The following is an 11,293-nucleotide window of genomic DNA, read 5'->3' as shown; positions in this document are numbered from 1 at the left end:
CAGTCTACGAAGTGCGACTAAGCGTGGGCACGCTTAGTGACATCTCCAAATCTGTTTTTGTGAGATGATGTGAAACAATGTTGAAAGATCGACTAAGCGTGGGCACGCTTAGTGGGATCTCCAAATCTGTCCAATTCAGCCATCCAAACAGAATTGAATAAAATTTGCAAAAACTAAAATTAAACGAAAGAGGAAAGGAGAGGATAGGGATTTCATGGGTTGCCTCCCATGCAGCGCTTTTCTTTAACGTCTTTGGCTAGACGAAGAGAAGTTCGTTTAGGTGAGCGTGGGATCCACAAGTTGAATTTTTTCGATTGTTGATGTTTGAAATCCCTCGTAGAAAGGCTTGAGTCGATGTCCATTCACCTTGAATACCTTTTGAGTGTTGGGGCTCTTGATTTCGATTGCACCATGAGGGAAAATATTAGTAATAATAAAAGGTCCAATCCAACGAGAACGCAACTTACCCGGAAATAACTTGAGCTTAGAATGAAAGAGGAGAACTTTTTGTCCGATAATGAACTCTTTCCGAGATATGGTGCGATCATGGAATGCTTTTGCTCTTTCCTTGTAGATTTTTGAATTCTCATAAGCATCATTCCGTAATTCTTCGAGTTTTTGTATTTGCAACTTCCTTTGCCCTCCCGCTTCATCCATTGACGAGTTGAATTGCTTGATCGTCCAATACGCCCTATGCTCCAGTTCGACAGGGAGGTGACAAGATTTACCATAAATCAAACGATATGGGGACATACCTATGGGTGTTTTGTATGTCGTACGATAAGCCCAAAGTGCATCATCCAAGCGTGTACTCCAATCCTTCCGGTTAGGATTCACCGTTTTCTCGAGTATGGACTTGATCTCTCGATTGGAGACTTCCGCTTGGCCATTCGTTTGGGGATGGTAGGCGGTCGAGATTAGATGCGTGATGTTGTATTTCTTAAACAATGCATCGACTACCTTGTTGCAGAAGTGTGTCCCTCGGTCGCTTATAATTGCTCTTGGCATGCCAAACCTAGAGAAAATGTTAGCCTTGACAAATTCCACGACAGTTTTAGCATCATCGACACGAGTGGCCTTTGCCTCTACCCATTTAGACACATAATCTACTCCTAAAATGATGTAAGTCTTGCCAAAAGAAGATGGGAAGGGGCCCATATAGTCGATCCCCCACACATCAAATACTTCGCACACAAGTACTGGGGAAAGGGGCATTTGATTACGATGGCCAAGATTACCTACTTTTTGGCAATTTTTCACAAGATTTACAAAATAGATATGCATCTTTAAACATATTTGGCCAAAACAAGCCGCATTCTAGTACTTTTCGTGCTGTTCTTTTTTGTCCAAAGTGGCCTCCACATGCATATGAATGGCAAAACTCAAGAATAGAGGGGATTTCAGTTTTAGGGACGCACCTTCAAATGATTTGATCCGAACAAAATTTCCATAAGTAAGGCTCATCCCACACATAATGTTTGGCATCACTTTTGATTTTATCTTTTCGTGCTCTAGTTAAATCTCATGGTAAGACACTAGTGACTAAGAAATTAACAATATCAGCGTACCATGGGGTGACTCCTTGAATGGTGTGGAGATGTTCGTCCGGGAACTCATCGTTTAGAGGTGATGGATTCCCATCGGTGACCAATCGGCTAAGATGGTCAGCTACGAGGTTCTCCGCCCCTTTCTTGTCCTTGATTGTTAGATTGAATTCTTGTAACAGTAGTATCCATCTTATCAATCGTGGTTTCGCCTCTTTCTTTGACAACAGGTATCTCAACGCTGCATGGTCAGAATACACAACAACTTTAGTTCCAAGTAAATAGTGGCGAAATTTTTCTAAAGCAAAAACAATAGCCAAAAGTTCTTTTTCCGTTGTTGTGTAATTGCTTTGAGCGCTATCCAACATTCGTGATGCGTAGTATATCACATGGGGATCTTTTCCAATCTTTTGGCCTAGGACAGCCCCAATGGTGTGATTACTAGCGTCACACATTATTTCAAAAGGATGATTCCAGTCAGGTGGACGAATCACCGGTGCAGACGTTAGGGAATCCTTTAACTTGTCAAAGGCCTTCATGCACTCTTCATCAAATGTAAAAGTGACGTCTTTCTACAGCAGCGCACACAGTGGTTGGGCGATTTTCGAGAAGTTCTTTATAAACCGTCGATAGAATCATGCATGTCCAAGAAAAGAACGAATCTCCCGCACACTAGCGGGGTAAGGTAAAGATTTTATGACGTCTACTTTAGACCTATCTACTTCTATCCCCCTAGAAGACACGATATGTCCTAGAATTAAACCTTGATCGACCATAAAATGGCATTTTTCATAATTTAGAACGAGGTTTTTTTCTATGCACCTTTCAAGTACTTTAGTCAATTTTTCCAAACAATCTTCAAATGAGTTTCCGTAGACAGTAAAATCGTCCATAAAAACTTCAATAAAATGTTCAACAAAGTCAGAAAAAATACTAACCATACATCATTGGAAGGTAGCGGGTGCGTTGCAAAGACCAAAGGGCATTCTTCTATAGGCGAAGGTTCCGAATGGGCATGTGAATGTTGTTTTCTCTTGATCTTCTGGCGCTACTGGAATTTGATGGAAACCTGAATATCCATCAAGACAACAATAATGAGATTGACCGGCTAATCTTTCTAACATTTGATCTATAAATGGAAGTGGAAAATGATCTTTCCTCGTGGCGGCATTAAGCTTTCTATAGTCAATACAAACTCGCCACCCGTTTTGAACACGTGTGGGTACTAAATTTCCAACAGAATTTTCGACTACAGTAATACCTGTTTTCTTAGGTACTACTTGAGTTGGACTTACCCATTCGCTATCAGAAATTGGAAAGATCATACCTGCATCGAGAAGTTTCAAAATCTCTTTCTTTACTACCTCCATCATCAAAGGGTTCAACCGGCGTTGTGCTTCCCTTGAAGGTTTTGCGCCTTCCTCTAGGAGTATTCTATGCATGCAAGTCGAAGGGCTTAAACCTTTAATGTCGGCAATAGTCCATCCAATGGCTTCTCGAAATTCGCAAAGCACTCGGATAAGTTTTTCCTCCTCAAGATCGGTGAGCTTGCTTGAGATGATCACCGATAGTGTTTTGTTCTCCCCCAAGAATGCGTACTTAAGGTGTTTTGGTAACTCCTTTAATTCCAATGCGGGTGCCTGCAATATAGAGGGAACAATTTTAGTGTGAGAATGCGGTAATTCGATGAAAGCAATTTTAGTAGGTAAAATTCGAAGGGAGTCGAGTTCAGAAACGGTGTCACCGATGTTTGGATCTATGATCATTTTTTCCTCCAAAATTTTTGCTTTCTCCAACGTGAGGCTTTCGTCTAATGCATATTTCACATGGTCCTCGCTGCCTATTGCTATGGAATCCTGCACGAAAGGGTCAAAGATATCCACAAGAAGAGCGGTAGGTAAGTCAGTTAGATACCTCATGGATTCATAGATGTTGAATCTTATGATTTCACCATCGAATTCCATAGTGAGACTTCTACTGTGCACATCGATTTTTGTTCTAGCCGTCTTGAGGAATGGTCTTCCTAGCAGGATTGATGTGGAATTGGGGGAGTTGTCTTCCCTCATATCCAATACGTAGAAATCGGCAGGGAATACTAATTCATTTACCTGTACGAGAACATCCTCCAAGACTCCTTCTGGGTAGACTACAGAACGGTCTGCGAGTTGGATGACTACCCCTGTTTCCTTCAAAGGGCCAACTTTCAAGGACTCAAAAATGGTTAGAGGCATAACATTTATAGATGCTCCAAGATCGCACATGGCCTTCTTTATTCCAATCATGCCAATTTTACAAGGTATGGAGAACGTACCTGGGTCCTTACATTTTGAGGGTAATTTTCGTTGGAGGATTGCAGAGACGTTCTCTCCCATACTTACTCGTTCGTTTCCCTTGAGTTTTCCCTTGCTAGTGCACAATTCTTTGAGAAATTTCGCGTATCGGGGTATTTGCTTGATGGCATCGAGTAAAGGGATGTTTACCTCTACTTTGCAGAATGTCTCAAAAATCTCTTTTTCTTCCTCTTCCTTCTTCGCTTTGGTGAATCTCTCTGGGAAGGGTGGTCTAGTTACCAAAGGCTTCGGATGATCCACTTCGTGTTCGGTTTGTTCTTGTTGGACCTCAATTTCTTTTTCCGGCTTTCTTTTCGCACCGTGCCCACGTTTTGTGTCTTCTTCGTTCACATGTTCCTGCAGTTCTTTTCCACTACGAAGCGTAATAGCACTAGTGTTTTGTCTAGGGTTAATAATAGATTGAGAAGGTAGCTTACCTTGGACTCGAGCTTACCAACAGATGACGCCAATTGACTGATTTGAGATTCTAGATTTTGAATGCTCGTCTGGGTCTGTTGTTGGAGCTGCTGGGTCTGTTGTTGGAATTGTTGTGTCTGTTGTTGGAATTGTTGGAAGTTCGCCTGGGTCTGTTGTTGGAATTGTTGTGTGTTGGTCACTAGCGCTTTCATCATGTCTTCGAGGGATGTGTTGGGCTTGGGGTTAGGTTGTGGAGGTGGTCGGTATTGAGGTTTTTGAAAGTGTTGGTTACCGTAACTCAGATTCGGGTGGTCCCTCCATCCGGGGTTGTATGTTTTGGAGAAAGGATCATATCTTCTCTGTTGTTGTCCGGCGAATCCTCCTACGGCGTCGGCATGTTCGGTAGTTGATTCTTGAAGAGTTGGGCACATGTCGGTTGCATGCCCCATTAAGGTGCAAATACCACACGCTTTGACTTGTTGGTAAGTATCTGCAACAACTTTTTCAATAACAGTTGTTAGTTGATTTAAACGTTCTTCAAGATTACATACCTCGTTGCTCTTCCTAGGTGGATCATCGTGTCTAACCCTAAATTGTTGCGTGTTGGACGCCATAGTCGAGATTAGTTTACACGCCTCGGTTGGGGTTTTGTCGAACAATGCTCCGCCACTTGCCGCATCTATCAGTTTTCTATCCATATTTGATAGACCTTCATAGAAATACTGGATCAACAGGTGGTTCGGGATTTGATGATGGGGGAAACTCTCCACTAGTCGATTAAATCTTTTCCAATATTCGAAAAGACTTTCTCCCGCGAATTTTCGAATTCCGCTGATCTCCTTCCGGATTGTTGTGGCTCTTGAGGCAGGGAAGTATTTCTCAAGAAACTGCTTTTTGAGATCGTTCCATCTTGTAATGGATCCTGAAGGTAGGAGATACAACCAATCTTTCGCTTGATCGGCGAGAGAGAAGGGGAATGCTCTCAATTTGACTTGTTCCTCGCTTATGCCTTGTGGTCGCATTGCGAAACACACCACATGGAATTCCTTCAGATGCTTATGTGGATCTTCACCTGCGAGACCACGGAAGGTAGGAAGTAAATGAATTAATCCAGATTTCAGTTCAAAATCTACCTCTAAATCGGGGTATTCAATGCACAGTGGTTGCTGGTTTAGATCGGGCGACGTCATGTCATTGATCGATCTTTCAGGGATCAAAGCCATTGTCTCTTCTTCGGATTTGCTTAGGGATTCCTCAAACTCCAAAGTTATGTCTTCTTCGTCTTCGTATGGAGCGGATGCTCCTTCCGATTGTTGCTTAGTTTCCCGACGAAGTCTTCGTGCGGTCTTTTCGATTTTAGGGTCGTATACCAATTTACCTGTATGAGAAGACCTTGGCATCAATGATGATAAAAATCAAGTGACTGAAAATAAAGAAATATACTTAAAAACACCAATCCCCGGCAACGGCGCCAAAATTTGATGAGTGTCGAAGTCACCAAAAATAATTCCTACTACACTTGTGAAAGTGGGAGTAGGGTCGGTCCACAGGGATTGGTTTTAAGTTAATTTCTTTTGGAAAAATAGAAAATAATGGGGAAGGTTGTTGATAAAAAAGAGGTGATCGAAAATTAAATAATTAAAAATATCTGGTAAAAGTATGAGAGAGAGATTTTCCGGTTAAGGCTGGGATCAAGCTTGATTCTTGTGAGTTGATCATTGATGCAAGAATAACACATGTATGGACAAATAAACCAGTTATGGTCGTTGGTACGACCTAACAACCTCACCTTTTCTTACTTTTTCGTTAGCCAAGGTACGATCGTTGACTAGATCTCTAATTAACAGACAACCTTGGGAACGTCCACAAGATTTAATCTATTAACAGCATTAAGAATTAGAAACGCCTGATTCTAATCAACAAACTCCTACGAGGACAATTCGTTTAAACTAGATCATGCATTCCCCATAACATAATTAAATACTGTGACATAACTAATCATGCTACGTTGCCACTAAGTATTGAACTAAATAAACAATTACACGGATTTATAAAGTTCAATTAGCTAAGCAAACCTTCTTGATAATGAACAACCGACCGAATTATTCATAAATCAGACGTTTGTAATTAAAGCACAGAGAATAACATGAATATTTGTTTGACAAGTGTAGAACGCAGATTAGATCTCACAACATAATGGAAATCAAGCAATCACCATACCTTAACCAGAAAATAAGGAATTTAGCCGGACATATTAATGGAAGAACACACTAAAAAGTGGAATTCCATTAATTCCGGTAGTAAAATAAAATAAAATAGAAGAGATGAACAGAGAATTCTATAGAATTCTAAGATAAAAACTGAATGATTTCTAATGAAGAGATCCCCCCTATTTATAATAAAAGTCCCCTACGAATCTAGACGTAGTGGGGGGATAAATACGTGATAAACTCTAAAAAGGTAAATAGATTACAAAAGATAAGCTTTAAAGAATCCTTTCTAAATCTAAACACTTGATTCCTTTATCTCTTGGGGAAATCGCTCGTGCTTATCTTTATCCCGAGTTGACTACTCCATTAAGCGTGGGCGCGCTTTGTCAATTCTGCAGAAATTTCCTTGTAATCTTCCTTTTTGCTGAATATGCAATAAAATCACATAATTAGGAATATTTTGGATTAAAAAGGAAGATTGAATTGCTATAAAATCATTATAATTGCAGAGTTATCAACCTCAATTGAGCACATTACAAAATTCTATGGGAGAAAATTATTAGCTAGCAAATTGCAGTTTTGGAAAGTGCAATTTTAGTCATCTTTTTTATTTAAAATTAAGAAGACTTACCTCATAGATGGATAAATGTACCTACACACATTTATGTACATCTATACAAGGTATATATATTAGTGGGAATAATATTATTACACAATAATACAACACAAAAAATAGTTCCCCTTCCCTAGTCTCTCTCTCTCGGCCGCCTATCTCTCCAACTTTTGGAGTTTTTTTCTCTTTTTTTCTTCTGGCAAAGAAAGCATTGGAATTCTAGTACCGGTGTGGTGTGGAAGAATTAGAGGATTCCTGAGTTGGAGCCTCACGTGATTGTTTAGAGTAGGTGGATTCCGACAAAGGTAAAATTTCATTCCTTAGTTTCTTTTTCGGTTTCTTTATCTTTTTACCTCAACCCTTTATGTTATTATTTCTTGTTAATTCTACATTGAACGTACAGGAACTCCAAAGGTACACCCCTTGGATCCGTTGTTTTATGCTTTAATTTTATTATTGTATGCATTTTACGCTACCGCTACCGCTTCTGCTCGTGCGTTCCCTGGCTGTACCACACGATCCTTTACAAAGTCAATAAATTATATTGCAATTTTTTCATATCCTACCCTATAAAATACCCATAGGGTCTTATTAAAATTATACCTAAAAGATATAATCAGAGTTTGGGTCTTACTCATTTGAGACCCATTTTTTCCTTTTACAATATATTTAAAAAAAATTCTCAAATTTTAAATTTACATTCTAGTCAACTTATTAGTGGATTTTCATGGCCCATCGGTCGTTAAATTAAAACTAATTACTTGAATTTCTACAGGTGCAAATTAATTGTCACTGAAATTTAAAATAACGGACTTGATTTGGTCCAAACGGATTGATACTAGTAAAATTTAAAAAGATCTTAAACTTATTGAAATAATGAACAAACGATATTAATTGATTATGAGGTTTAGACAAGTTCAAAATAAGAACAAAAACGTAAGAGTTGGAAAAAATAAATAAAATTAATTATAATGTATCATTTGAATTTACATTTGCATTCAATTTTGATTTGATAAATTTTTCATTCTCTGAGTTCAAACAAATTTTGTATTTCTATATATTACTCTAATTTAACTAAATTAATTTTCGTCCTTATTTTTTTATTTTCTAAAGTGTCAAGTTAAGTTTTGGTTAGTTTGATCATAAAATCAATTCTTGAGTAGTTACGGGATCAATATAAAAATCTAGCATATTTGGAAAAAAATTTAATATGTAATCAATATTAATAAAATATGTAATGAAACGACTATACACTATTTAATTTTTTAAATATTAAATAAGAATAGTTGATTGATTTACTAAAAGTTTACTAATTCAATAATTTTAAACAAATGAATAAATGAATATTTAATTTGGACATTAGTTTATATCAATACCCATAGGTATTTGAGGATGTCAGTCATTACCCATACCCATGGATATTTTAGGGTATTAGATCCTACCCATATTCACCCATTTAATTTTATAGGTCTAAATAGAGTAGGGTCTTCAACCCATCAGGTAGAATATGGGTATTAAAATTATTTTTGAGTATAAGTAGGGGTATTAAGATTTAGACTTATGTACTTTTTAATATGTAGAATTTTTTTTTTTTTTGGGTAAATGTAAGTTTTATTTATAAAACATGATCGTACAGTACAACAGTGCTTAACTGGTGGTTTCTCCCACAACAGGCCAAGGGATACGCCATAATCTATATAACGCACATAAACTAACAGAACAAGATAAATTAATACTCATAATCCTCTGTCTAATATCTTCCACAATAATGGTGGCTATGATATTCGGTAGTCGCTCTCAAAGCGTCTCAAATTTCGTTCCCTCCAAATATGGTAAATTCAAGCAGCTAGGAGTGCACTATAAGCTAAGTTAATGATATGTTTTCCTCTCCATTTCCTTGCAGCCAACTCAACGTCCCGTGACTTTATAATGAAGCAATTCACCTCCCTAGACACGGGTAGTAAATTATTTTATTTAAATTAATAGAGGGATAAATTGTTATTTTTTCTCATAAGAATATAGTCTGCTCATTTATAATAGCACAAGAGGATAAATTGCATTAAACCCTATTAAGAAAAGCGTCCCCAGGTCCCTTGGATGTTCTTTAGTCGCACACTATGTGATTGATTTCATGTTTTGGCTTGTGAATGATCTATTTTGTCCTCATTTATGAAATTAGAAGAGCTCAAAATATTCGATTAGCACTTAATTTTATTTTTTCTCTAATTCCAATACTCCAGAAAATGAGGTATGGTAAGCTGGAGAAACAATAAAATTAAATATTAATGGAATATTAGGGTTCTTATAACTGGTAAATAAGGATAAAATCGACACTATCCAAACGACACTATTCCCGGATTCAAATTTTACTTCCGTATAAAATTGATCGAAAAAATAAAAAGTATGAGACCAAAACGATAAAAAAATATATATTTTATTTTTATTTTTATTTACTCTATTATACACACGTATATATAATTTTTCTCCAATTCTTTTTTCCTTCCTACTGGTAATACCGTACATAATCGCAAGACAGAACATAACAAAATCGCTGAAAATTTACTATATTGAAGTGAACGATGAATATTTTTGTTAATGATATTCTTGGTTGATAAATATTTTTATTAATAAGATTTTTAAGTTTTTTATATACTAAAGTTATATTAATATAATATTAATTTGTTTAGTTTCTTAAACACAATGAAGAGAAGAATTATTCAGTAAAATTACAAAAATTATCTTTTTTTCTTAATCTATTTTGTTCGTACCAAACAAGTGGAAGTATTATTCTTCCCTTCCCTTTCCCCATTCACTTTCCCTTCCCCCTTCGCTTCCTTTTTCATTTTATTTGAACTAAACCAACCCTTAATTATCTCAAATGACTTGATTTTGACGAAAGAATTTAAAAAAATAATTTTAAATAATTTAATTTGAAAGAAATATGTAATTCATTCATATTTATCAAAACATAATTCAAAATAAAAATTAAAGTATTTAAAATTATTTAAATTTAGAATTATCCAAATATATTTAAAGAATTATTATTTAATTTTTTTATTGTTGATCTTTATTTTTAATTTTTTAATTTAAATACAACGTATATATATAATTAATGACGATATTAAAATTATTATTTAATTTTTATTATTTTTTTTTCTATAGTATGTCATCTGCATATATATTGACATGAGTTTATTTTTTGTGGGCAAGAGAAAAAGGAGAAGGCAACCCAACAAAATATCTTGAGTTGCTGTAGATCACAATCACGTGAGGGCATCAGCATCTTGTCTGCTTTGTTTGGTTGCTTTCACAAGGAAAAGGGCCTAACCAACTTCTAAGTAACAACTTTCCCTTATTTGGAAACCACATCCTAAAGTGGAATCCAAACACTGCCTAGTAAATAAATCTCAAAATAAAAATTAAATTAAATTAAAATAACAATAAATATGAATTTATAAATGTTAAAAAAGGCTAATATTAGAGAATTAAAATAATAATTTTTATAATAATGATAATATTTTTCCTAAAAAGCATTTTAACTAATAATTAATATTTTGCATAAAATTATCACTATAATAATTTGCAGCACGTGCATAGTGACAATGCATTTCATCAAATACGAACGCTATGAATGTATTTTTATCAGGAAAAAATGAAAGCAACTTTCTTGTGATCACAAATGAGCAAATCACTCCCTTATGAAAAAACAAATAGCGATTTATCTCTCTGTATTTTTTAATACACAACAATTTACCCCCCTATGATTTTTAAATGAAGCAATTTACCTTCATTTTAAAAAGTATATGGAGATAAATTGCTATATTTTTTTATAAGGGGATAATGTGCTCATTTTCAATACCATAGGAGGTAAATTGCTATTCACCTGATGATTATTATTTGTATATACTAACAATTGAGTATATAATTTTTTTCAGAATTAATTATGTTGTTATATTATTAAAATAACATATATTTCTAGTGATAATTTTATACTTAGTTTTTTAATATTTTGTCACTAATATTGTCATTTATGGTTTTGTCTGTAAACACAAAGAATAAGGCCAATAAGAATTCTTGGAATTTTAGAAATAAGACTGAGTAAGATTAAAATGCTACTTTCTGTGTTTCATTAATTTTGAAAATCTTTATTTAATTTTATTGACTAAACTAACCCCATTA

The 11,293-nt window shown here is 35.6% G+C and overlaps 1 pseudogene; it reads right to left on the bottom strand.

Moving 5' to 3' along the window:
• Positions 1 to 1,438: 1,438 nt before the first annotated feature.
• On the bottom strand, positions 1,439 to 5,691 carry LOC110011276 (uncharacterized; annotated as a pseudogene).
• Positions 5,692 to 11,293: the final 5,602 nt, after the last annotated feature.

This window comes from Sesamum indicum, linkage group LG10 (genome assembly GCF_026168435.1).
Source record: "Sesamum indicum cultivar Baizhima isolate 11 linkage group LG10, ASM2616843v1, whole genome shotgun sequence".
In the NCBI taxonomy this organism is placed as follows: domain Eukaryota; kingdom Viridiplantae; phylum Streptophyta; class Magnoliopsida; order Lamiales; family Pedaliaceae; genus Sesamum; species Sesamum indicum.
This window is presented reverse-complemented; position numbering and strand designations above follow the sequence as displayed.